The sequence below is a fragment of the Dendrobates tinctorius genome, unplaced genomic scaffold (genome assembly GCF_039654945.1).
Source record: "Dendrobates tinctorius isolate UK_male_01 unplaced genomic scaffold, ASM3965494v1 ptg000081l, whole genome shotgun sequence".
NCBI classification, from domain to species: domain Eukaryota; kingdom Metazoa; phylum Chordata; class Amphibia; order Anura; family Dendrobatidae; genus Dendrobates; species Dendrobates tinctorius.
Genome location: NW_027361749.1, coordinates 16,431,549 through 16,458,729, shown reverse-complemented (window position 1 = coordinate 16,458,729; position 27,181 = coordinate 16,431,549). Strand labels below are relative to the sequence as shown.

General features: G+C 40.6%; 1 protein-coding gene across 2 annotated transcripts in view; it reads right to left on the bottom strand.

Moving 5' to 3' along the window:
- SNTG1 (syntrophin gamma 1) overlaps positions 1 to 27,181 on the bottom strand; it is a 957,068-nt gene that overhangs the window by 642,974 nt on the left and 286,913 nt on the right. For both annotated transcript variants that reach the window (XM_073583787.1, XM_073583788.1), the window contains exon 2: positions 9,948 to 9,989. The gene's annotated coding sequence lies outside the window, so the exon portion shown is untranslated. The remainder of the gene's footprint in view (positions 1 to 9,947; positions 9,990 to 27,181) is intronic.

Below are 27,181 nucleotides of genomic sequence, written 5' to 3'. Positions count from 1 at the left end.
TCTTCACCAGGCATTTTAAAAAGTCTCAACTCTGAATTCAAATTTAGAAGATATACACGAACACAACATATTTTTTGTGTATTCTTCCACGGAAACCATCAGCAAAGAAAAAAATGAATGAGCACATGCATTTCTTTGTAAAAACGACTTACTGTTCATATCTTCAGGTTTTTAAAAATCTTTTAACTGTTTCAGGTTTATAAAAATGGCATGCGGTATAAAGTAGTGGCGTGTCCATTCTTCTGGCATTTTCGGCTCGTAATGTAAGGTGATGGACATGTTGCCCATATTTCCCCTTGAAGAAACAAGTTTATTGTAGTAATATATTATGTTTCGCAGTGTGAACTGTGATGTATAACGTGTCTTGATATATGCATTCAAGGTATTAGTAATACCGATAGTATTATTATTATTATTTATTATTATAGAGCCATTTATTCCATGGTGCTTTACATATGAAATGGGTATACATAATAAAAACAAGTGCAGTAATCTTATACAATAGAAGTCACAACTGATACATGATGAGAGAGGACTCTGCTTGTGAAGGCTCACAATCTACATGGGATGGGTAAGGATACAATAGGTAAGGGTATATCAGGTAGTGCAGCAGTTTGGTTGGTGGGTCAGTGGTTACTGTAGGTAGTGTGTGTAGTTTGGCAGTAAGGATAGTGAGGGATAATATTTGGACTAGCCCAGAGTGGGAGGGGAAGAGGTGAAGGGAAAGCAACATTTTACTGTTAAGAAGTCATATAGGGCTGGAGTGCATAGAAATAGGACTCATGGGCCAGTGGGAGCAGTGCCACATTCTAATTCTAAAGTGAGAGGAGACGAAAGAAAAGAGATAGCAAGATCCCATGAAGAAGTGACTAAGAGACAGAGTGATCAATCTGCCTAGCAGAAACATCCAGAGTTTATAACTCCTGAAGGCAACGGGCCTAGATAGGACTGAGTACATAAAACGAGTAGAAAGTCCCAGGCAGGGGTTCCAGAGCATCTGAGAGGTTGAAGTTAAGTCTGGCCATACAGACACACTAAGTAGAAAAAAGTTGTGGAACCATGGGTCAAGTAAAGTAGGACTTTTGCTAAGCAGGACTGTAAAGTTGAGCTGGATTGCGGTGAAGTGGTGAGGAACAGTGGAGACAGAGAACAAGTATAAAGAGTAAAGAGGAAAAGTGAAGATAGAGAACAGTTGAGAAGAAAAGAAAGGAAACTATTTGGAAAATGTTTTGTGTTTCAAAGGAAATGTTCATAAGATTGTGTACAATGCTATCTCTAGTACATATTCCCTACCATGTTGCCATTCAGTAAAAAGTTTATTTTTGAATGATGGTCTCCCTCATTGAACTGTCCAATACCTGCACATGGTAAACCAGCAGCATTGGCTACATGTGACTTGCATGGGCCAGAAAAAATCCACAAACCTAGGCAGAACTCCCATTTTCATAAAATGTGCTGTGGCGCAACAGAAGTATACATTGCTCAGCCCTTACTGCCCCGTGTCACGTTACAGGTAGATGTTTTTGTACTTCATTCACAATGCAAGTCAACTGGAAAGTTCAAAAGATGCCTTGCAGCTGCCCAGATGTCTTTGAAGCATTTTGCCATCGTATTTGCACAAAAAGAATAACAATTTCATAATTTTTCGTTGAAGTGAAAAAAAATTACTGAAAAATAACAGTAAAAAATATTAACAAAAAACACCAACAAAAAAAAGCAGCCAAATCTATCAACAAAACACTCAGGAAATGACCTAAAAATGACACAGCAGACACTTTAGTAAAAATGTGTCCTGAAGCATGCTTCCAAAAGTTGATCAGTTCACCTGAGTCCAGTGTAAATGAATAAAAACATTTTCCAAACACTTTTTAAGCTCTTTTTAGAGAGGATTTTGGTGCAGATATAACTGCTAAAAATGGATGATGAGGAAGGTCTGGAAAACTGAGTATAAGGATTTTTTCAACATTTTGATCTGAAAAATGGCAGCCAGGGGTTACTGTTTTACTGAATCTGCACAGAAACAAATGGCAAAAATATCTGTGTTTGGCCAAAGCAGATTTTTGTCAAATTAAAGTAGAATTCAATTCCATTATAATTGATTTTCTCATCTATAATTCCAGTGCATTCGTTAATTATTTGCTGCACTGTTTAAGTGCCTTTTTAGATGCATTTCAGGTGGAATCCACCAAAAAAAGACATCATGAGCACATAAACTATGAGGTCTTTTGCCACCAATAGCCATTTTATATAGTCCCTCCATATTCTATTCTGTTCACCTTGGTACTGGGAACTTAGCGGAGGGTCATACCGATCCAAGTGATGCAGTTTCTAAAACTCACCCTAAAGACATTCTTATTTGCTTGGATTAATTATATTTAGCTAAAGTCATCAATCCATAATGAAAAGACATATAAATATCCCAATATTATAGTATACCTGGAGTGTTACTTTAACATTTGCTGTAATATTTAAATATAATTTCTACATTTTGGAGCTTAAAATTACCTTTCAACATGATTTACTTTTCTTTTCCAATCTAACTTTCCTCCAATTGAGAAGCCGAGTGACTGCTTCCCTGAGGCATCGCTGTGAACCTCATCCATGTCAGATCTTGATTTCACCACCTGCTGTACGAGTAAGTTTGCTGCAAATTCATCTTTTGACTACCTTCTGTGTATTTCAACCTTTGGGAACCAATTAGTGCATTTATGCATTTTTTCTATATTTCTCTTGTAAGAAGCAACCGCTAGAATACTTTTTATTTTATGTAGAAAATAGACATTTATAAGTTTAAATACTTTATCTGATTTTGTCATCAATGGTTTAAAATGTAAAGAGGAAAAAAAAGATAAAGGGGTTTTCTCATCTTCTTAAATGGGCTAATTTACACATTGCACATTGCCTCGTATTTAAAATCGTCTCAATTCTGAAAGAATTTTCTGATCATTAAAATTCATGAGCAAATCATTTCACTGTAGTATGAATAGACACTCTCTATCCATGGCTGAAAGCCATCTATAAGTTGGTCTTACGAGCAATCACATAATCGTTCTCCTAGTTTCTAGTTGCGGTTAGTGTGATAAGCTGTACTGCGAACATGGCTCACTGGCTTGCTCTTCTACCTATGCTGACATCATCTGACTAACATTTTTAAGCCTATAAGTAATGTAATTTTTCTATTTTTAATATGCTCATATAGTCTAATCAAAACCACAAGTCTTGAGACATTGGACCACATAATATTGAAGCTATATAGATAAAAATATATACATTTTACGGTGTTAAAGAGAAAAAAATTACTTTCAGAGTACTAGCTGCTAAAAAAGGAATTTTTCTATGTAGAACTAGAATTACTGATGCGCTGTTACTTTATAAAATCGGAAGACCCTTTTAACATTTATTCAACGTGAAATTAACACTGGAGTCATGTTCCCTTTATGGTACGCTCACACTGGCGTCAATTCTCTCATGAGAGAGAACCAGGCCGACTAGGCTAATAATCTGTCACAGTTTAAACTGTCAGAGTTTGATCCGAGCGTCATCTTACTGTGATCTGATTTGCTTGCACGAGAAAATCGCAACACAGGTGCAGAAAAGATGGAGAATTCTTCCATCTTCTCCATTCTCTGTGAGCGTACAATGGCTTGTACTCAGTTGACATACGAGTGCAGTCCAATATTTCACACGAACCTATAGACTAGTATGGGTGCGTGTGGTCCAAATAATGGAGCCACCCGCAGCATGCTGCAATTATTTCCTCATGTCAAATCGGCATGAGAAAATAATCACAAATTTTCACTGGCCCATAGCACAATATTGGGCCGAGTGCTATCCAATAAAACATTGGATAGCACTAGTGTGAGTTATATGGGACTGTAAGCAAGCCCTTAAAGGGAACCTGCACCACGTTTGGCCAATATAAGATACGGCCACCGCCTTTCATGGCTGATATACAGCATTCTATAATGCTGTAGATAAGTGCCCGATCCGACCTGAAAGATAAGAAAAATAAGTTTTATTATAGTCAACCGGGGGGTCGGTCTGGTCCGATGGGTGTCACAGGTCCGGATCCGGCACCTCCCATCTTCTTATGATCGCTGCCTTCCTGCTTGCTTCATGGCTCCCCGGCACCGTGCTCCTTCGCAGGTGTACTTATCTGGCCTGTTGAGGACAGAGCTATGTACTGCAGTGCGCAGGTGCCGGGAAAGGTCAGAGAGTCCCAGCTCCTGGGCAATTCAGTACTTTACTCTGCCCTCAGAGCAGATAAGTATGCCTGCACAGGGGCATGGTGCCAGGGAGCCATGATGTAAGTAGGATGGCATCGAAAGAAGATGGGAGGCGCCGGACCCAGGCCTGCGACACCCATTGGACCCGACCTGCAGGTGCGTATAATAAAACTTATTTTTCTTATCTTTCAGTTCAGATCGGGGGCTTATCTACAGCATTATAGAATGCTGTATATCAGTCCTGAAAGACAGTGGCCGTATCTTATATCGGCCAAACCGGGTGACAGGTTCCCTTTAATAACAAAGATACCTTTATGGGCTTTTATATTTTTTACTTAAAGGAAGGTGTTATGGGTTACAAATATTTTTTTGTAGTTATTTTTTATTACAAAATTTGTCTTGTCTGGCTTTTAACACTGTTTGTGTGCTGCTAATTACTGTTTGGAGAATGAGATTAAGCGCTCATGCACACGACCATAAAAATTGGATGAGTGCTATTTGACGGATAGCACTTGTCCCCATGTTATTCCCTGGGAATGTGCCCTTGACCAATTTTTGTTACTTGCGTCATGCAGAGTTTGTCTCTGAACATTCAGTGGGACTTGCCTATTGAACTATGGGTCCATGGAAAAAATCAGGCCATATATGGATAACATCTGAGTGCAGTCTGATTTTCATGGGCTGACAATATAGAGGAGATGGGGAAACTTTTTTTCTGGACCTCTGAGAAATTGGATCATACTCTGATCTAACTGATCAGAGTCTGATTAGAGTGTGATTAGCATCAGAAGAGAAAAAAATAGTCGTGAGACCCTAGTCTAACTAAAGGGGGCTTTACACATAGCGATATCGCTAGCAATATCGCTAAAGCGTCACCGATTTTGTGACGCAGCAGCGATATTGCTAGCTGGTTATTGCGCGAGATTGGCCTGGTCCATTTCTCGTCGGCGGCTTCCTGCTGGGCTTCCTGTTGGCGCTGATGAGTGACACGTGGATGCGGGTGGAGGATGTCCTCATCGCCGAGTCTGACAGGTAAGTAACGACCACTGCTGCGTCGCTGCTGAGATCTACCTGTTTGGCAGCTCACTAGAGACCATTTAGTGATGCACCAGCAATCCTGACCGGGTCATATCGTGGTCAGGATCACTGGTGCATCGCTAAATGTAACGGGACCCTAAGAGTCTGTCAGCGAGCTAGTTCTGATAGGAGTTTCCATGTCTTTTATGTCCTCTCATCTTAAGTCATTTATGACCACAAACGATATGATCATAAATCAGCTGAGAAAAGCTTAGTAAAATACATATAAAAGAGCTAGGTTAGGTCCACACTACATTTGTGGCCAATGTTGGGTATCTATGCTTGGGAAACATGTGCCCACCAGTGGCCACAGTCAGGACAGATTTCGGGGCCTCCGTCCACTTTAGGAACCAATTGTAAAGAATTGCATACCTCTTGGTAAATGTTTCTTTGCAGTAGCTGTCTGCATTTTAAAAAGCAATCTGCTGTGCTTTCTTTTACAGTAAAAACAATAGTATGCTGGTGCATACTGGTCATACACTGGCTGAATGAGCACACTTTTGCCCTTTTTGGGGGCCACTGGGCAAATTCTAATTTGCGTTGGCAAAATAATGTAAGCAATATACCCAGATGCAATGTGCATTTAATGCCTTATTCATCAAATCTTTCATGCCAGTATTCAGGCATAAAAGCTTTGAAAAGTCACAAAATTTAGGTGTAAAGCAAAGTTGCATCAAACTATTTTAACTTTTAGAGTATTCACGCCAGTTTCTCCCACCTCCAACAGAATGAGCAAAGCTGGGGCAGGACAAAGGGTTGGCTGGGAGGGGATGCCACAGCTCATTAAATGCAAGATGAATTGTGACTTTCACTATTACAGATAAGAGATTAACCTAGAGTAACCAACTCATATACATTCAAACAAGAAAGGAAGCACACTGTAGTGCCATAACATGCAAACATGAAATATGAAAAATAAATTGCATTATTGCATTAGAATTATGAAAAATTGAGAAAGTTTAGTGCATGAAATGGCCAATTTTATGTGTACCTGGAAGCCACGGTAAGGCATTTCACATTTTCCAGGACCCTATCTATGCCAATCCTCACTTAGACTGAAGTCCTCATCTGAATGGGAACCTATACAAATTCTCTGTTTAGACTGAAGTCTATATCTCTGTGGAGGGGTAGTGGCCCTGCTTTAATAAAAAATGCCTGTGGCTAACAGGTGGAGTGCTCAGTCAGAAGATTAATGAATACAGATTTCAAAAACTGACCGTCACATCCAAGCATAAGCATAGTGTGAATAGGTGCTTAACCTAGAGTCACCAACTCATATACATTCAAACAAAAAAGGAAGCACACTGTAGCACCACAACATGCAAACATGAAATATGAAAAATGAATTGCATTACTGCCCTGTTGAGGGCAGAGCAGAGTCCTGCAGTGTGCAGGCGCCAGACCTCTCTGACCTTTCCCGATGCCTGCGCACTGCAGTACTCTGCTCTGCCCTCAACAGGGCAGAGCAGTGCACCTGTGCAGGAGCCACAATGGGAAGCAAAGAAGAGGACGTCACCATTAAAAGATGGGAGGCGCTGGACCAGACCGCGACACCCATCGGACCAAAACCAGACCCGGACCGCCCCCGTATGAGTATAATATAACTCATTTTTCTTCTCTTTCAGGTTACATTGGGGGCTTATCTACAGCATTACAGAATGCTGTAGATAAGCCCCTGATGGCGGTGCAGGCAGCTGATACTCAAAAAAATAGGTGATAGATTCCCTTTAATCAGAAGTTTCCTAATCTATAAATGAATCCCCAATATCTATCACTGACTACCTAAGATACTGTGGCAAATTTTCAACTGGTACATCTGCACCCCCCATAGCAAAACCACTGATTTTTTTGTGTTTTAATGATTAGTAAATGTTTGTGTTTTACAGAAAATAGTTTAATATGAAAAGCAAAAAGATTTATATTCTCTATTAAAATAGCACTTTGTAATATATTACAAAGATTATCGATAACCAGACTAATACAATGATACCTCTGTCCTCTTATAGATAAGTTCGAGTTCAGACGCCTGCATGCAATCGTCCAGATAAAAACTGTTTTTCTTCTGTATTGTCAGTCTTATGATATCTGTTTTCCATCTGCATGTCCATTTTTTACATTGATATGACATCCATTTGGAATTTTATTTTAAATTCAACAATTTTTTAAAAAATAAAAGGCAAAACGCAATTTTCTATTTTAATAATGGCAATGAAACCATAAAAAGTGGATTTGTGGATGGCAAAATTTTTGTGATCTGTTTTTTTGCTTAGTCATTGACTTATAATGACTTATAATGAGTGAGTCTAATCCAAAATACAGATCAAAATAGTGCCTGCTGCAATTTTTTTGTACAAGGGCTATTGAGTATAAATGTGCATATAAACATCACATTGGCTTGCACTGGTCAGTTTGCTGTCCATGCGCTACTAGCTTTGCATACAGACAGGGGACAGACATTTTATAACAGGCCCTAAGACTCAAGAAACTCTCCAGTGCTAAATCTCATTTCCTCTAATTTCTCCTTTTATTTCCAGAATTATTCCCATCTTCATAAGTGGATATTGTCAGATAGTTGTTTTAAAACTAAGCACTTTTGCAATTTACTTCTTATAAAAATTTGCAGCTGTTCTTGAGGTGTTAACAATTTCCTTTTGTTTGCGGCTCATTACCTAGGAGCTTGACCACCACTTCAACATAGCTTGTAAGCACTACCCAGAAGTTTGCCAGGATTAGGAGGCAACTGAATGCTCCAGTGAACATGGCACGTTTCAAAACAGTGCTTACAAGCTCAAAAGAAAAGAGCTTTCAAGCACTGTGCATGTTCTGCATAGCTGCAGCGGTCGGTTTTCAAGGCAATATAACTGTAAACAAAAATAACAGTCTTAACCCTCAGTGAACGAGTTAATTTTGACCTTAATGACCAGGCCAAATGTTTGCAATCTGACCATTGTCACTTTATGTGGTAATAACTCTGGAATGCTTCAACAGATCCCACTGATTCTGAGACTGTTTTTTCATGACATATTTTACTTCATGATAGTGGTAAAAATTGTTTGATGTGATTTGCATTTATTTGTGAAAAATAAAAATTTTGGTATACCCTAACCCAAACTCTAACCCTAAACCTAACCCTCAGTAAAGGATGAAAGATATAAAAATTATAAAATAAAAAAAATGTAAAGTTGATGACACAGAAAAGGATGATTTGCTAATTATTGGCTTTGGATCACTGTGATAGGGTCTTTCACAGTGATCAAGTCTGGAACCATACAAAAATTCCCTGCTTTTGCCAAGTGCCATTTGCTTTCAGGAAGGGGACATGGAGGGCCGGGGAATGGAGCAGGAGAGTCCAGGGCATGATGGAGGTACCTGGAGGGGGGCTTTGGGACATGATTTCTCGCTCCTCTGACAAAAATACCATGTCAGAGGAGAAATAATGACTTTAATAGTGGGCACACTTTTTTTTATGTGATTGCCATTATTCATTGAATAATGGCGATCACGTGATCAGGGACCAGAAAATTTGGCCCTGATCATGTTCTCCAGGGTCTCAGCTACCCCCAGTTACTGAAACCCTGGAAATATTTGGACTCTGTGTGGCGCTATGCCATTATTGATGATAGCCATTTTAAAAGGCAATGAGGGAATAAGGCCCCTTAGCGGTCACCATTTTAATGCGTATCGGAGGTCGTTAAGGGGTTAATATCTTAAGAACTGCAGAAATTCTTAATAAGCCGAATATGACAAAATTGCTTGTATTTACAATAATTGTACAACAATACCCATTTATGGGAATAAACCTTGCAACATTCTACCAGCTTGGCTGAATATGATGACGTCCTCAGGATTTTTGCTAAGATGGGTTTAACATTATAAAAGTTTAAAAATCAGTTAAACTAATTATTCTTCCTGTTGTATTTTCATGACCAGACTATCAGAAGAAACATACTGTATTATTTATGTCGTTTCTATGAATCGCATGTGGGATTAACATATTAGGATATTTTCAAAACTGGAGATTTGTTTCTTAGTTGGCATGGGCGAGCGGGCGGGATAGAGGTGAACAATTCTTATAAATTATTTAAAACTTCTTCCCCAATTAACAAAACATCCATAAACAACCATTGTCCATATGTCCACTAAGAAAATACAGGTGTAGAGCGCAGAAAACAAGTTCATCATGCTTTGTCTATCATCTATTAACAAATACTAGGCTCATGGAAACAAACTTTTCTATCGACATAGTGAGTATAACAGTATTCGTGGCCCTTGCACCATCTGTATGGACATCGTGTAAAGTAAAGTGGCCCTATAATTTGGATGATAGAACCAAAGCATTTATGATCTTTCACTAGTGAACCAAATACATCTATACATTCCAAAGATGGCCGCTCATTTTAGCCATGAAATGGAGACTGAATGTGAGCCGTATTGTGATTCATGAAAACTTGTCAGCAGAAGGATAACACTAATAAATACAATGTCCCCCCATAATTTTCATGATCCTAGCATCATAATGTTGAACCCTGGAGATTATGGATTTATTTTCTCTGCAATACACTTTTTAATGTGCATTAATTCTGTTATTACCATCAACGGACAAGAACAGCAACAATTTCCATCAACAAGGTGAAGGCCACTTACCTTTTCTTTTGGATAAATACTGAAATCCCGATTCTGGATCATCTATAAAAAAATGGAAAAATAAACATGCAGTTTAGTACCATTCATAATGAAAAAGCTAAATATTTCTCAAAAATTTTCTTCCTTGAAGTTGCATTAATGCCTTGTAGTACCATTTATTGTGTGTTTTTGTAACATTCTGCTTTTTGGTCACAAAGGGGGTATAGCCTTCACAAATAGACATGGCCTAATGCATGACATAAGATTCCTAAAATTACAGCACACATTTCTGGCACTAAGTAAGCTAATTAAAAAGTGATGTAAGCTTAGACTAGGCAAATTTGACAAATTTATCAGAGTAAAAACTATCCCAATATGAAGTAGGTGTAATTATAAGAATAGAATTAACAAATATCTCCAGTTAAAAATGTAGTATGGTTCACCTGATTCATTTTGTCGATCTCCCCATGTACAGGGCTTTGCAGTAGCTTAGGTATCCATGGTTATGTCCCCTGATATAGTGACAGTTAATGAGTTGTTAGTGGTCGCAAGCATGGATACCTAAGCTACTGCAATGCTTGCATATGGGGAAAGCGACACAGCAAATCAGAACAACGATACTACATTTCTAATTGGTGGAGTTTGCAAATATAATTACTCTTATACCTACTACATATTATGATAGGATCTTGGAGATAGGAACACCCTTTTAAAGATTGTTTAGCGTAAGTTTGCATTGTCTAAGATCAGACATTTATAATAAATCTGCCTCATTGTTTTCAATGTAAAAATATTGTACAAAATAGTACAGTAGACTTTATTTTAATAAACAATATATTAAAAATAACAAGTGGCAAAACTCCTTCAAAAATTCTCTTTGTGCAGCTATATGGTAAAAGGCAAAACTGGGAATGAAATTCAGCCCTGGAATATCAAAGCCCACAGGCCTAAGCACTAACTTCCCCAGATCAGGATCTCTACTACAAATGTGATACCTGACTGAAGTAGGAGGACACCCATCAAGATTCATTACAAGACTAAGTCCACGTTCACATGTTCAGTATTTGGTCATTATTTTACATCAATATTTGTAAGCCGAAACCAGGAGAGAGTGATAAATACAGAAGTGGTGACGTGTTTCTATTATACTTTTCTTCTGATTGTTCCACTCCTGATTTTGGCTTTCAAATAATGAGGTAAAAAACTCACCAAATACTGATGTAAAATATTGACCGAATATCAGATGAAATAATGTAGCCTAATACTACCAATACTGTACATTGCTATATGACGTTAAATAATGCTACCACACAAAAATCACATGAAACCACCACAGAATGCCAACATGCACATCATTACCAAACAAGACTGAACCAATACGAATATTACCATGAAAGCTGCGATATAATAGACAAATAAATAATACTACAGATCATAGCCAGATATTACCACACTATGCAGTAGTGACAATGCCACATATTGATCATTAATGCAGCCGTTGGCTTTGCTTTGTATCAGTAGGCAATGACACTGTTAAAGGTGTTGTAGGCTAATGTAGTACTTCATGACAGTGGTAAAATTTGTTTGATATGACTTACATTTATTTGTGGAAAAATGGAAAATTGGCGAAAATTTGGCAATTTTCAAACTTTTAATTTTTTGCCCTTAAATCAGAGTTATGTCACACCACGTGTCTACTTTATGTCAACACAATTTTTAAAACATGATTACTTTGTTAGGAAGTTATAAGGGTTAAAAATTAACCAGCGATTTCTCATTTATCCAACAAAATTTACAAAACCATTTTTTAGGGGCCACATCACATTTGAGGTATATGACAGAAAATACCCAAATATGACACTGTTCAAAAAACTTCAACTCTCAAGGGGTTCAACACGATATTCAATAAGTTTACTAACCCTTCACAGGAATTAGTGGAATGTACAAGGAAAAAATGAACATTTAACTTTTTTTCACAAACATTTTATTTTAGACCCAACTTTTTTATTTTCACAAGTGTAACAGGAAAAATAGGCCCCATGATATGTTCTGCAATTTCACCTGAGCTTGTCAATACCCCGTATGTGGGGGAAAACCACTGTTTGGGTGCACAGCAGGGCTTGGAAGGGAAGGAGTGCAATTTGACTTTTCGATTGAAAAATTTGCTGGAATAATTATTGGACGCCATGTCGCATTTGGAGAACCCCTTTTGTGTCTAAACCATGGAAACCCCCACAAATGATACCATTTTGGAAACTAAATCCCTCAGGGAACTTATCTAGATATGTGGTGAGAATATTGAACCTATAGGTGCTTCACAGAATAGCAAAATCATATTTTTCCCACAAAAATGTTTTTTAGTTCCAAATTTTGCATTTTCACAAGGGTAACAGGAAAAATTGCACCACACAATTTGTGGTGCAATTTCTCCTGAGTATGGTAATACCCAATATCGTACTTTTCATTTGCCAGTTGCCTAAATCGATTCACTGTGAATCAACTTTCCTGGGATAATTTGTCAAAGATGATGAATTCGAACATCAAAATATTTGCTCATCTCTAGTGCTATATAAAACATCAAAACCTCTTATATTTAAAATGTAAAAACTGTCTGTTCATTAACGGTGTTGTCCACTTTGGGGGATAATTCTTTTTTCTTAAATTGCATACAGCTGAGCCTAGAAAATAGTTTTGCAATTGGGTTTCATTAAAAATGTTGCACTGTTTGCCTCTTACAGCTGCTGTCTATTACAGGCTTCAGAAAGAGATACCGAGGTCGGCCACATTATGTTTATTGTTACAAATGTGTGGGGGACATGACTTTTTGGCATATACTATTATATATGTGTAACAGGTTCTCCTCCTGGTCTTGATAGTGCAGCTTTTCTCACAGACTGCACAACTCTCCAGTCAATACATTGGCTGCTGGTGGAGGATCATGTGACATGTGACAAGAACAGTCCATCAATCTCCACCAATAGAAAACTTCACACCAGAAAATTGCTTCTCTATTGGAGTGGTCTGGTCATATGTTCCTCCACCAGAAGCTATAGTATGAACTGGAGAGCTGAGAAGCTGCACTAACAAGAGCAGGGGGAGAACTCGTCAGACCTATGTAATAGTAAGTGCCAAAAAATCATGTCACCAACGCATCTTTCAAAAATGAAGATAAAGTAGCTGACCCCGTTACTGTATTCTGCAGCCAGCAATAGACAGTGTAATATGGCAGATATAGGAGGCAAACTGTGCAACATTTTTAATTAAACCCAATTACTGAAATGATTTTTAGCTCCAATTGCAAGCATTTAAGTAAGAAACAAATGGTCTCTAAAGGTGGACAACCCCTTTAAGCCACTAAATAGATCCATATATTACGGTGCTAATGTACACTTTCATGTAGACACACTTAGCTATTTTTGGAACACATAGGCAAAAAATATATTCACACACAACAATCTATCATCAAATTTCCACTGTGCAAAATACTATTGCAGGAAAATTTAATGTGGTATAGTATAAAAAAATCTTAAATGTGAAACAAAATCAGAAAATAAAAGCCCATTTCAAGTTGAATTATCAGCAATTATTTAAAAATTGTTCATGGCGTCCATGATTCTCTTGCTGCATTCATGCTTTCCTTTTTACTTTATGTTTTTGTTGTGATTTATGACCCACTCAGACCCGCTCAAATAGCACAGCGCAAATATAACAATGTTATCTTTTGAAAGGGAAGGCAGAGAATATGGAGAGCAGCTCACATGCTACACTGAGGAATCCTTTATTCTGGAGAGGCACAGTTAAGAAAAGAAAGATGCAAACTTTGCTTTGATGAATGGCATGCCATACTGAGAATACATATAAGGAAAAATGTTTGAAATGGCTTATTCTCCATTCCAAACCATTACTGTCATAATAATAAGACCCAAGATCAGAGAGCGCTTAGTTCAGACTTGCTCCACAGCCACTGGTCCAAGTTGTCAATCTTCTGGAGATAGAAGATTAGAGCATTCATTTAATGCTGGAATTGATGACACCAAAGGTGCTCTTGAGTTTTTAGGATGAGAGACATTTTCTCGCTTCCTGTACATAATGTCTCTTTTTGGCTAATCACATATAAGGTTTTGCTGAATTTTTGCATTTTTCTTTTTCGTACCCAGTATGTCACTTTAAAGTCCGTGCTGAAGTATTAAGAATACTTCATACAAAGCATTTTTGCTTGTAGTGCTTTTTTGTATAATTTTGGGGTCAATTGTGTATTTTTCTGGATTCTATAAGGCTTATAAAAGCAAGAAAAAAGGGGAAGAAAACAATATTTATAATTATCACAATTAAAAACAAACTCAAAAGCATTTGAAATTCACGACATTTGTCCAGATTTTAAATTAGCTTAAAAATTAGTGGTCACTTTGTGCCAAAAGTTAATTTATATGCTGTGTGCAAAATTTGCTCCTCCATTTGGCTAATCAATTCACACTTTATAAAAGAGTATAGGTAAGAAGGCAGTTATGAAATATGCACATTTTTTAATGACGTGTTAATGACGTGTTCCAGAATTTTTGGAGTACAATATCATTTTAAAATAATGAAAATAACAACTGGGAGGTGACACGTTTAAAAGAATAATGTGGCAACGGGCATAGGCATAAGTCTTTTAGAAGAGAAAGACCATATTTTAAATTTCATATATTACATACGGTTGTGTCGGCTTCTAAATGGAAGCCACCGGAAGAATGAACTAGTCTCTTCTTCATATACATAGCAAGTCATTTTGACATTGCTAAGCACATATCTAGTCTTTTTCAATCTTTTTTTTGTTTTTTCAGTTGGATTCTAGGTGAAAATTATCTGAAAACGTTATCATGTGGATATATTCTAGGAGTCTCACAAACCTCAAATCTATCGCACAGCAAGTGCCAATGTGTCAAATTTGGCATGTCTTCTGCCTGGTCTAGATTTATGCAGTATATATTAAACAAAGAAATAATAAATAAGTTCCACTGTGTGTGGAAAATATAAAATTGCACACTACAGAAGAAAAAGGAGACCCTGCTGATGATAAGAGCTTACACACTACAGAAGAGAGAGGACCCCGCTGATGATAAGAACTTACACAGTACAGAAGAGAAATGAGAGCATGATGATGATAAGACTTTACACACTAGGCAAGGGAGAGGACCCCGCTAATGATAAGAGCTTACACACAACAGAAGAGAAAGGAGACCATGCTGTTGATAAGAGCTTACACACTACACAAGGGAGAGGACCCCGCTGATGATAAGAGCGTGCACACTACAGAGGAGAAATGAGACCCCATTGATGATAAGAGCTTACGCACTACTGAAGAGAGAGGACCCCGCTGATGATAAGAACTTGCACACAACAGAAGAGAGAGGACACCGCTGTTGATAAAAGCTTGCACACTACAGGAGAGGACACCACTGATGATAAGAGCTTACATACTACAGAAGAGAGAGGACACCGCTGATGATAAGAGCTTACATACTACAGAATAGAGAGGACACCACTGATGATAAGAGCTTGCATACTACAGAAGAGAGAGGACACCGCTGATGATAAGAGCTTACATACTACAGAAGAGAGAGGACACCGCTGATGATAAGAGCTTACATACTACAGAAGAGAGAGGACACGCTGATGATAAGAGCTTACATACTACAGAATAGAGAGGACACCACTGATGATAAGAGCTTGCATACTACAGAAGAGAGAGGACACGCTGATGATAAGAGCTTACATACTACAGAAGAGAGAGGACACCGCTGATGATAAGAGCTTACATACTACAGAATAGAGAGGACACCACTGATGATAAGAGCTTGCACACTACAGAATAGAGAGGACACCACTGATGATAAGAGCTTACATACTACAGAATAGAGAGGACACCACTGATGATAAGAGCTTACATACTTCAGAAGAGAGATGACACCGCTGATGGTAACAGCTTACATACTACAGAATGGAGAGGACACCACTGATGATAAGAGCTTGCACACTACAGAAGAGAGAGGACACACTGATGATAAGAGCTTACATACTACAGAAGAGAGAGGACACCGCTGATGATAAGAGCTTACATACTACAGAATAGAGAGGACACCACTGATGATAAGAGCTTGCATACTACAGAAGAGAGATGACACCGCTGATGGTAACAGCTTACATACTACAGAATGGAGAGGACACCACTGATGATAAGAGCTTGCACACTACAGAAGAGAGAGGACACACTGATGATAAGAGCTTACATACTACAGAAGAGAGAGGACCCCGCTGATGATAAGAACTTACACAGTACAGAAGAGAAATGAGAGCATGATGATGATAAGACCTTACACACTAGGCAAGGGAGAGGACCCCGCTAATGGTGAGAGCTTACACACAACAGAAGAGAAAGGAGACCATGCTGTTGATAAGAGCTTACACACTACTCAAGGGAGAGGACCCCGCTGATGATAAGAGCGTGCACACTACAGAAGAGAAATGAGACCCCATTGATGATAAGAGCTTACGCACTACTGAAGAGAGAGGACCCCGCTAATGATAAGAACTTGCACACAACAGAAGAGAGAGGACACCGCTGTTGATAAAAGCTTGCACACTACAGGAGAGGACACCACTGATGATAAGAGCTTACATACTACAGAATAGAGAGGACACCACTGATGATAAGAGCTTGCACACTACAGAAGAGAGAGGACACGCTGATGATAAGAGCTTACATACTACAGAATAGAGAGGACACCACTGATGATAAGAGCTTACATACTTCAGAAGAGAGAGGACACCGCTGATGATAAGAGTTTACATACTACAGAAGAGAGAGGACACCGCTGATGATAAGAGCTTGCATACTACAGAATAGAGAGGACACCACTGATGATAAGATCTTGCGCACTACAGAAGGGAGAGGACCCTGCTGATGATAAGAGCTTACCTACTACAGAATGGAGAGGACACCACTGATGATAAGAGCTTACATACTACAGAATGGAGAGGACACCACTGATGATAAGAGCTTACATACTACAGAAGAGAGAGGACACCACTGAATAAGAGCTTACATACTACAAAAGGGGGAGGACCCTGCTGATGATAAGAGCTTGCACACTGCAGAAGAGAGAGGACTCCACTGCTGATAAGAGCTTACACACTACAGAAGATAGAGAAAGAGAAAACCCTGCAGACAATACAAGCTTACACTATATTTGAGAGAGATAGGGCCCCATTGACCAAAAGAGCTGACACACTACAGAAGATGGAGAGAAAGAGAGAGGATCCCACTGATGATGAGCTTACACTCAACAGGCAAAAGAGAGACAGGACAATGCTGACCATAAGAGCTTACACACTACTGAGAAACTTAACCAGTGACTCTGAAAATGGAAAATGACTGCTGTTCAAGCTGTGTTTTAATGTGAACCGCTGATCTGTGATGACCCAGGTTCTGACCAACACTGTACAAGGTATGATATTCACATGATGTCATAGCTAAAGATCACAATGGAAAAACATTTGCAGCCCCTAAAAGGACATTAGCCTGCTCTACAATGCATCAATAGTCTGGGAAATGGTGCTGGGCACATTTTTTTCAAACCACGCATCAAATCTCAAAGTGAGTGTTCAAATTCGCATTAAGGCATGAATTTCAGAAAATTCTATTCAAACTTGATTATCCACAGATTGATCCGTTTATTTTTAGTGAACATGTTTCTTTAACATATAAAAACAAAAGCTTAAAATAACTACTATGTGGTAAAAGCACCATTATTTGTATTACTTTTTGGAATATAAAGTGTTTTGTCATATTTAATACATTAATTCACATGAAAACTTTATTATAAACATAACTATGAATATATACAGTGGAGGAAATAAGTAAATGATTGCTTGCTGATTTTGTATGTTTTCCCACTGAAAAGACATGAAAAGTCTATAATGTTAAGTTTGCATAATTTTAACATTGAGAGAATATCAAAAATAAAATCCAGAAAATCACATTGTATAAATTATATAAATTTATTTGCATTTTGAAAAGAGAAATAAGTAATTGATCCCTTTGACAAACAAGACTTAATACTTGGCAGCAAAACCCTTGTTGTCAAGCACAGCAGTCAGACATTTTTTGTAGTTGGTGATGAGTTTGCGCACATGTCAGGAGAAATCTTGGTCCTCTCCTCTTTGCAGATCATCTCTAAATCATTAAGATTTTGATGCTGTCGCTTGTCAACTCAGAGCTTCAACTCCATAAGTTTTCTATGGGACTGGCTAGGCCACTCCATGACCTTAATGTGCGTCTTTTTGTGCCACTCCTTTGTTGCCTTGGCTGTATGTTTTTGGTCATTGTCTTGCTGGAAGACTCAGCCATGACCCATTTTTAATGTCCTGGTGGAGGGAAGGAAATTGTCACTCAGGATTCTGCGGTACATGGCTCCATCCATTCTCCCATTGATGTGGTGAAGTAGTCTGGTGCCCTTAGCAGTGAAACACCCCAAAACATGTTTCCACCTCCATGCTTGACAGTGGGGATGATGTTCTTTGGGTCATAGGCAGCATTTCTCTTCCTCCAAACACAGCGAGTTGAGTTAATGCCAAAGAGTTCAATTTTTATCTCATCTGACCACAGCGCCTTCTCCTAATCACTCACAGAATCATCCAGGTGTTCATTGGAAAAATTCAGACAGGTCTGCACATGTGCCTTCTTGAGCTGGGGGACCTTGCAGGCACTGCAGGATTTTAAACCTTTACGGCATATGTTACCAATGGTTTTCTTGGTGACTGTGGTCCTAGATGCCTTGAGATCATTAACAAGTTGCAGTTTTAGGCTGATCTTTCACCTTCCTCATGATCAAGGATACCCCACAAGGTGAGATTCTGCATGGTGCCCCAGATCGATGTCGATTGACAGTCATTTTGTATTTCTTCCATTTTCTTACTATTGCACCAACAATTAATTATGGTTTTGTAACCCATTCCATCTTTGTGCAGATCTATGATCTTGTCCTTGACATCCTTTTAAAGCTCTTTGATCTTCCCCTTGTTGTAGAGGCTAGAGTCTGCCTAATTAATTGAGTATGTGGACAGGAATCTTTTATAAAGGTGACTATGTAAGACAGCTGTCTTTAACCCTCCGTCAGGAACAACATTCGCACTAACTCGTAATGGAACAATGTGCCTGTCAAGCGCAGGCTAGAAAAATGCCTAGAATATCTAATTTTCTCAATTTCAGTGATCTAAAAGTGATCAGAGACCTTCATAGGGATGTAATAAAAGAGACTACACATTATCAGGTGCAAAACAAACCCATTTACTCAACATAAAAGTAATAACTTTGATATACACAAATTTCAAAACTCCTGAGAAGTACACTTTCATTTGTAAGAAAATCTGCCTTATTTATATGAAATATCCACAAACCTTTCTCTATCCATTCATAAAACAAGCTAAATAAACAATAGTAATGACTAAAAACATTACATTAGAAAACACCGGCGATTGTCTAAACGCTGTGTCTAATATCATGTCCTCACTATATCTGAAACTGAACCTGTCAAAGACTGAACTCCTGGTGTTTCCTCCCTCTACTAATGTACCTATACCCGACATTGCCATTTCTGTGTGTGGTTCCACTATTACTCCCCAGCAACAGGCCCGCTGTCTTGGGGTCATACTTGATTCCGAGCTTTCCTTTGCCCCCCACATTCGATCACTGGCTCGCTCTTGTCATCTGCACCTCAAAAACATTTCTAGAATTCGACCTTTTCTTACCTTTGACTCTGCAAAAACTCTTACTGTTTCTCTTATTCATTCTCGTCTCGACTATTGTAACTCTCTTCTAATCGGTCTCCCTCTTACCAAACTCTCCCCTCTCCAATCTGTCTTGAATGCTGCAGCCAGGATCATATTCCTCACCAATCGTTACACCGATGCCTCTACCTTGTGCCAGTCATTACACTGGCTACCCATCCACTCCAGAATTCAGTATAAACTTATTACCCTCACTCACAAAGCCCTCCATGGCTCAGCACCACCCTACATCTCCTCCCTTGTTTCAGTATACCACCCTACCCGCGCCCTCCGTTCTGCTGATGACCTGAGGTTAGCATCCTCAATAGTCAGAACCTCCCACTCCCGTCTCCAAGACTTTACACGTGCCGCGCCAATTCTTTGGAATGCACTTCCCAGGTCAATACGATTAGTCCCCAATCCCCACAATTTTAAGCGTGTCCTGAAAACGCATTTATTCAGACTGGCCTATCGCCTCAACACATTAACCTAATCTATCCCTGTGTGGCAGAGCCAAAAGTTTTACCATAACCAGGTTCCCCGCATCATTCTCCCACATGCTTTATGCATCCATTAGCCCTCTGTGTCCGTACTGTCACACACCTAACATTATGGCTGGTCCATACAATCAGGGCAACTGTTACCACCCACCTTTCATGTCTACCTCTTTCCTCATAGACTGTAAGCTTGCGAGCAGGGCCCTCTTTCCTCTTGGTATTTGCTATAATCTACTGTATGTGATTATTGTTATGCTGTAATGTCTATTGTCTGTACAAATCCCCTCTGAAATGTAAAGTGCTGCGGAATATGTCGGCGCTATAAAAATAAAATTTATTATTATTATTATTATTATTACATACCAACCTTATAAAGTGTGATGTGTTCGGGACCAATGAGCCTGAGAAGCCAGCACAGCTATATCTTCCTTCCTGAAGCTCTGCAGACCAACTGTGGTATCATGTTTCACACAGCAGCTAGAGCCAGGAGACTATCTAGAGGGAGCGGGTTTCCTGAAAATCAGGTGAGAAGAGAGAAATGAAAGTAGAAGAGCTGCGCCTGTCAGATCCATTGTTCCTGACGGAGGGTTAATGCAAGTAATGAGTTGATTAGGAGCATCTAACTGGTCTGTAGGAGCTAGAACTCTTAATGGTTGGTAGGGGATCAAATACTTATTTCTCTCAGCAAAATGCAAATAAATTTATATAATTTATACAATGTGATTTTCTGGATTTTATTTTTGATATTCTATCTCTCAATGTTATAATTAAACTACCCTTAAAATTATAGACTGTTCATGTCTTTGTCATTTGGCAAACTTACAAAATAAGCAAGGGATCAAATAATTATTTCCTTCATTGTATATTCAGCAAAACAATACATAATTGATCTTATTAAAAGGCAGGTGTAAATTACAAAAATACTAAAACATGACTAAGTTACAGCTCATTTTGCATTTGGCATTGGGGGGTTTCCTAAAATGTCTGAAAAGAAATGACTTGCCCATCAGGACTTTCCTATTACCTCTCTTATCATTCAAAAGAACATTCCTAAAGGAAAGCTGTAACCTAATTGTTTGCTGCGAATTGCAGCTGCTCCCCTTTACCTTTTACCAGTTTTGAGAAATTTTACCCTACGCTTCTTTTTATGGTTAAACCAAAAGAAGAAGAAGCACACCTTGGCTTTAAACAGAAATGTTCACCATAAAGTACAGTTCTGTGTTGATAGATGATGTCAGCTGTGGGACTATTTCTGCCTGGAACGTAGCGCACTATCTCTTAATTATTATTAGAGATGTCAGAGTAAGTGGGAAAAGTGACTTGTGCTGTAAATTACTTCAGTGTCTAAGGGATTATAGATTTTGTAATGATTTCTTTTTCATTTCTACAAGAAAAAGATTAGTAACTGACAACATGAACATGTTTAAATATATGAGGTCCAGTATCTTTACATTGTATCCCCCCATTTGCTTATTTTAGAAAGTAACAGGGCCAATATAATGGGCAATTCAAGCATTATTATTGTACACTGTAGAAGATATCAGGAACAATTAGAAAGAAAAGGAATCTCATGCAACATTGTCATACCCGTCATGTCTGTTATGCTGCATGACCCCTGGAGCAGTGTGCACGCGCACCTAATCTCATGGCTGCCTGCCGTCGCTGGTGTGCACTTGTCCTCTACCTCATGGCTATACGCCATTGCTTGTGCGCACATGTGCTTCATATCATGGCTGTGCGCCATCGCTAGTGTGCACGCGTACCTCACCATGACTGCATGCAAATTCTGTGCGCATGTGTGCTTTACCTCATGGCTACATGCCATTGCTGTGTGCGTACCCATCTCTGCTCTGCCTGATGCAGTCCTCTCTATGTTACAGGAGGACCTGATCCAGCACCCTTATCTATGGTCCTGGAGGACTCGACCATGTGATCCTCTCTATGGTCCAGGAGGATCTGATCCAGCAATCCTCTCTATGGTCCTGGAGGACCCAACCATGTGATCCTCTCTATGGTCCAAGAGGACCTGATCCAGCAACCTTCTCTATGGTCTTGGAGGACTCGACCATGTGATCTTCTCTATGGTCCAGGAGGACCTGATCCAGCAATCCTCTCTATGGTCCTGAAGGACCTGACCATGTGATCCTCTCTATGGTCCTGGAGGACCTGACCCAGCGATCAGCTCTAGGGTTCTGGAGGACCTGACGCGGAAGTTCCCCCATGGTCCTGACCCGGAAGTCCAAGTGCTAATGCCCTATTTCAGACCGCCCCATCCTATGGTCAGGTCCTGAGTATTGTGTTGCTTCCCTGCTAGGCTATATGGTCCTGCTTGGTTGCTCCCTGTATTCTGTGCCCCTGCACTTTGCCCTGTTGTGCTTCTTCGCACACACTCTGTGCTTGTACTTCGTTTGGGGTCCTGTTGTGAGTTCATTCTCCCCTTTATTACTGAAGCCCGAGGAACTCCCTCTTCTGGTAAAGAAAGGTAGTGAGCCTGATTATCAAACACCTGAGGCTGAGGATGATGACTGGCTGAGTGAAGTTACTGACTGGATATAAGGCTGCCGATGCCCTTCTGCCCTGCGGGTGATTTCTCTGTGGGATCCTTGGAGACCAGTCTGAATTCCTGCTCCTCTAAAGCTAAGTTTGCTGCTCGGCCTTTTGCTTTGGTGCTTTGACTTTGTTTTGCTTTGTTTTTCTGGATTTCTGCCATTCCCTGCTGGGGTGTGCTGAATTCATTTAGCTCTGTCTTCTGAAAATACCTGAGTGCTGATTTAGTTTTTGAAGCCTAGCTGCTTCAGGGCCTTTTTCATATCAGCTTGTTGGCTTTTGTCTTTGATAGGGTTTTGGCAGATTGCAGACAGCAGCCTTCCTGTCCTTTCCTATCTAGGTAGTTTTGGGCCCCGTCTTTGCTCAGTCTATCTTTCTGTCTGTGTTAGTATTTTCATCTTGCTTCACCGTCATTATATGTTGGGGGCTGCCTATTGCTTTGGGGTCTGCTCTGGGGCAGTTTAGATTTCCCCTTTCTTTCTTTAGGCCTATGTAATTCTCCGGCTGTGATCGAGGGGTCTAGGGCATCGTAGGAACCCCCCACGGCTACTGCTAGTTGTGTTGATAGGTTCAGGGGTCTGCAATCTGATAGTTGCCAACTTCTCTGGTTTTCTGGACTTAGCTTGTATTTCTGCTTTTGCCTCCTACGGTGACTCATTCATAACAGGGTCCTGTGTTTGTCTCTTATCATGTCTGCGTCTGGTGTCCTGTACCTCGTCCTGTGTCCTGTATCTAGCCTTGTGTGCTTTCTCTGCACTCTGTCTTATTGTGCTCCTTGAGCACAAGCTCTGCTTCTTTCCTTTGCTCTGTCCTATCGTGCTCTCTTGCACAACCCTGTTCTGTACTATGTCTCACTGTGCTGTCTGTACGCACCTTGGCCATGTACACTGTCTTGAGCTTTATCTTTTTATTCTGACCTACCGTGCTTCTTTAGCACAAGCCCTGTCTTACCCGGCCCTGTGCTCTGGCATACGCTCTGCTTTTTCCTTGAACCCGGCTCTGTGCCTCAGCATACGTTCCGCTACCTGTCTGTACTCTGCTCTATGCCTCTGACCCAGCTCTGGGCCCAAGCATACGCTCCGCTTCTCTTTCTTGTACCCGGCTCTGTGCTTCAGCCTATGTTCCGCTCCTTGTTCTGTGCTTCACTTTGCCTTGTTTCTCCACATGCCCTTTGCACGCGCCTGGCCTTGTCTCGCTCACCTGTTTGTGCCTCAGCCGTGCCCGCCTTAATTTTGCCCGCCTGCTTGTGCCTCAGCCATGCTCATTGTCCAGTGACTTAGTTGTGTCCACCTGTTGTGCCTCAGCCGTGCTCGCCTCAGTCTTGCCCGCCTATCTGAGCCTCAGCCCGACCAGCTAGCCAGTGCCCCAGCCGTGCCCTCTGTGCTTCCTTGCACCCACGCTGTCACTGCACTGTGCATTGTGTGCCTTCTTGGCAAATGCAGGCCCTAGCCTGCTCCTTCGCATACCTCCCCGCACATCTCTAAAGCATGCGCAGGTCCTGCCATAAACCCTGGCGTGCCCCCTAGCATGCACAGGCCCTAGCCTGAACCCTAGTGTGCCTCCTAGCACATGCCCTGCCTTGCACCCTGCCTTGGACCCTGGTGTGCCCCCTAGCACATACCCTGCCTTGCACCCTGCCTTGGACCCTGGTGTGTCTCCTAGCATGCATCCTGCCTTGAACCCTGCTTTGGACCTTGGCATGTCACCTGACATGCACCATGTCTTGAACTCTGGCGTGCCTCCTTGCCTGAACCCTGACTTGCCTGCCAGATGCCCGGAGCCTGCTGATCGCTTCCAGATGTCCAGAGCCTGATGACTGAGGCCTGATGTCCAGAACTGATGTCCGCAGCCTGATGTCCGGAGCCCGTTGATCGCTGCAAGATGTCCGGAGTCCGATGCCATCTAGCCCTTGCCTGAACCCAGGCGTGCCACTTAACACATATCATGCCTAGGACCTTGGCATGCCCACGCACGCACCTTGCTGTGTTTCTCTTTGTCCTTGTAACTATGTCTTGTTCCTGATTAAATCCTGAGACCACGTTTTATTGAGGAAACCCTGTGACCTCGCTTTGCTATGTCTTGTACCCTGCATGTTCCCTGTTGCCAGACACTCACTCCCATGTCTTTTTTGAGCCAGCCGTCTGGTTCCAGCAGTTGTGGTGACTCACCCCCTTGGTCTTGCCCCGGACACTCCCTGAAAAGGGGGTGGTTTCTCACAAGGTCAGCTCACCCTAGGTGGGTGGGTGCCACAACCCAAAGGGTCCACGCTAGAAATACACTCAGCAGAAGCTGACTCCATCACAAACATCATTTATTGACGCATTACTTTTATCTCTTTTTTTGGACTACTCAGAAACATAAAAATGTAGAGCTTTTAAGCTGGTAAAATTATGACTTAGAAGGGATCGATCTACTGTTTGAAGACAAGTGTTTGATCTGTGCAGAGATCTGTATGTTGAATTTAACTATAAGGGGCATCCTCTATGTCTATAGGAAAAAATAAGATTATCATAGAAGAGAAATTCTTCTTTATGAAGCCGTGAGACTCTGAGGCTTTGTCCTGCAAAATGTTGTGATGTTCAGTTATTTGAACAATTTCATGAAGGGCTTTCTTGATTTATATATTACAAATTATACAGAATAAACTACATTTCTGGAGACAGGTCATTAGGCTTAGAATTGATTCCTAATGATATATTTAGTTTTGGAAAAACATTTTTTTGACCTAAAATGAACCTACTAACAAATATGTATGACATTCTTTTAAAGATGAGTGAATAGGTTCAAGGCAAATTTAACCCCTTACTGACCGTTGATACATCTTCTAACGGTGGCAGTTAAGGGTACTTATGCCTCAGTCCTTTTTAACGATGCTGAGAAATAAGTGTATAGCATTCCCTAGAGTCGGAATTTCTGCGGGGTCTCGGTTACCAGGGGTTGCCGAGACCCCAGAGAACATGATTCGGGTCGATTTTCACAGACCCCGGAGTTGCTATCACCATTATTCATGGTATAATGGTGACTGCAAAAAAAGGCCGATTTCCCATTTAATTTCTCTCTTCTCTGCTGTGATTGCACATCAGAGGAGAGAGAAATGGGGTCCCTCAATTCCTCCCGGTATCTCCGGTGTCCCTGCATCCCCACATGAAGTTCCCCTGCTGCTGGCATCTGCTTCCGGTAAGAAAATGGTGGGCGCATGCGCAGTGTGCCTGCCAAGATCTGCTGGCCAGCACCCAGCAACAATAGGAAATTTTTCCTATTGATTCATTTTGATCACTGTGATAGACCCTATCACAGTGATCAAAATAAAAAATAGTAAACCCCCTTTTATCACCCCCTCAGTTAGGTAAAAAAATAAAGTAAAATAAATATTTATTTCCATTTTTTCATTAGGGTTAGAGTTGGGCTAAAGTTAGGGTTAGAGTTGGGCTAAGTTAGGGTTAGGGTTGGGGCTAGGGTTAGGATTGGGCTAAAGCTAGGGTTGGGCTAAAGTTAGGGTTTGGCTAAAGTTAGGGTTGGGCTAGGGTTAGGGTTAGGCAAAGGGTTAGGTTTGTGGTTATGGTTGGGATTATGGTTAGGGGGTGATAGGGTTAGGTTTGTGGTTAGGGTAATGGTTAGGGTTGGGATTAGGGTTAGGAGTTAGGAGTTCTCCTTCCGTTCTCCCTCTGGTGGTGACAGGAGGTAGTGAGGCTGGTTTAATTTGTAGTGATCTGCCATCTGATGAGGAAGATAACGATTGGATCTCTGGAGTATCAGACTGGATATAAGACAGCCGACGCCCTATCCTGTTGCTGGTGATTCAGTCTGCTTCTCAGGTCTTGGACTCAGCTCTGTTCCAGTCTTTTCAAGTTAAGTTTGTTTGTGCTAATGTTCACACTTGCTTTTGTTGGTCAATTCAGTTATTTGCGTGGTCAGCCAGCCCGGATGGGCTGTGCTGAATTTCCACTCTTACAGTATTTATCTGTATTTGCCAATTTGCCTTTTTTATCCCTTATTAGATTGGCCTCTTTTTGCTCTGTCTCAGAATATTTCAGAGTGCTGATATAGTGGGAGAAGTCTAGTGACTTCAGGGTTAATTTTGCTATCAGTTGTGTTGGACATTATTTTTGGTAGGGTTTTTGGCAGATTGCAGACAGTGTCTTTCCTTTCCTGTCCTTTCTAGTTAGTCGGGCCCCATCGTTTGCTCAGCCAATTTTCCTGCCTTTGTGTGTGTTTTCATCTTGTTTCACCATCAATACATGTGGGGGGCTGTCTTTCCTTTGGGGTCTGCTGTGGGGCAGTTAGTTTTCCTCTTTTCCTGCTTTAGGCTTATGTAGCTCTCCGGTTGTGATGAGGCGTCTAGGACCAACATAGGAATGCTCCACGACTGCTACTAGTTGTGTGGTTAGAATCAGGGATCTGCAG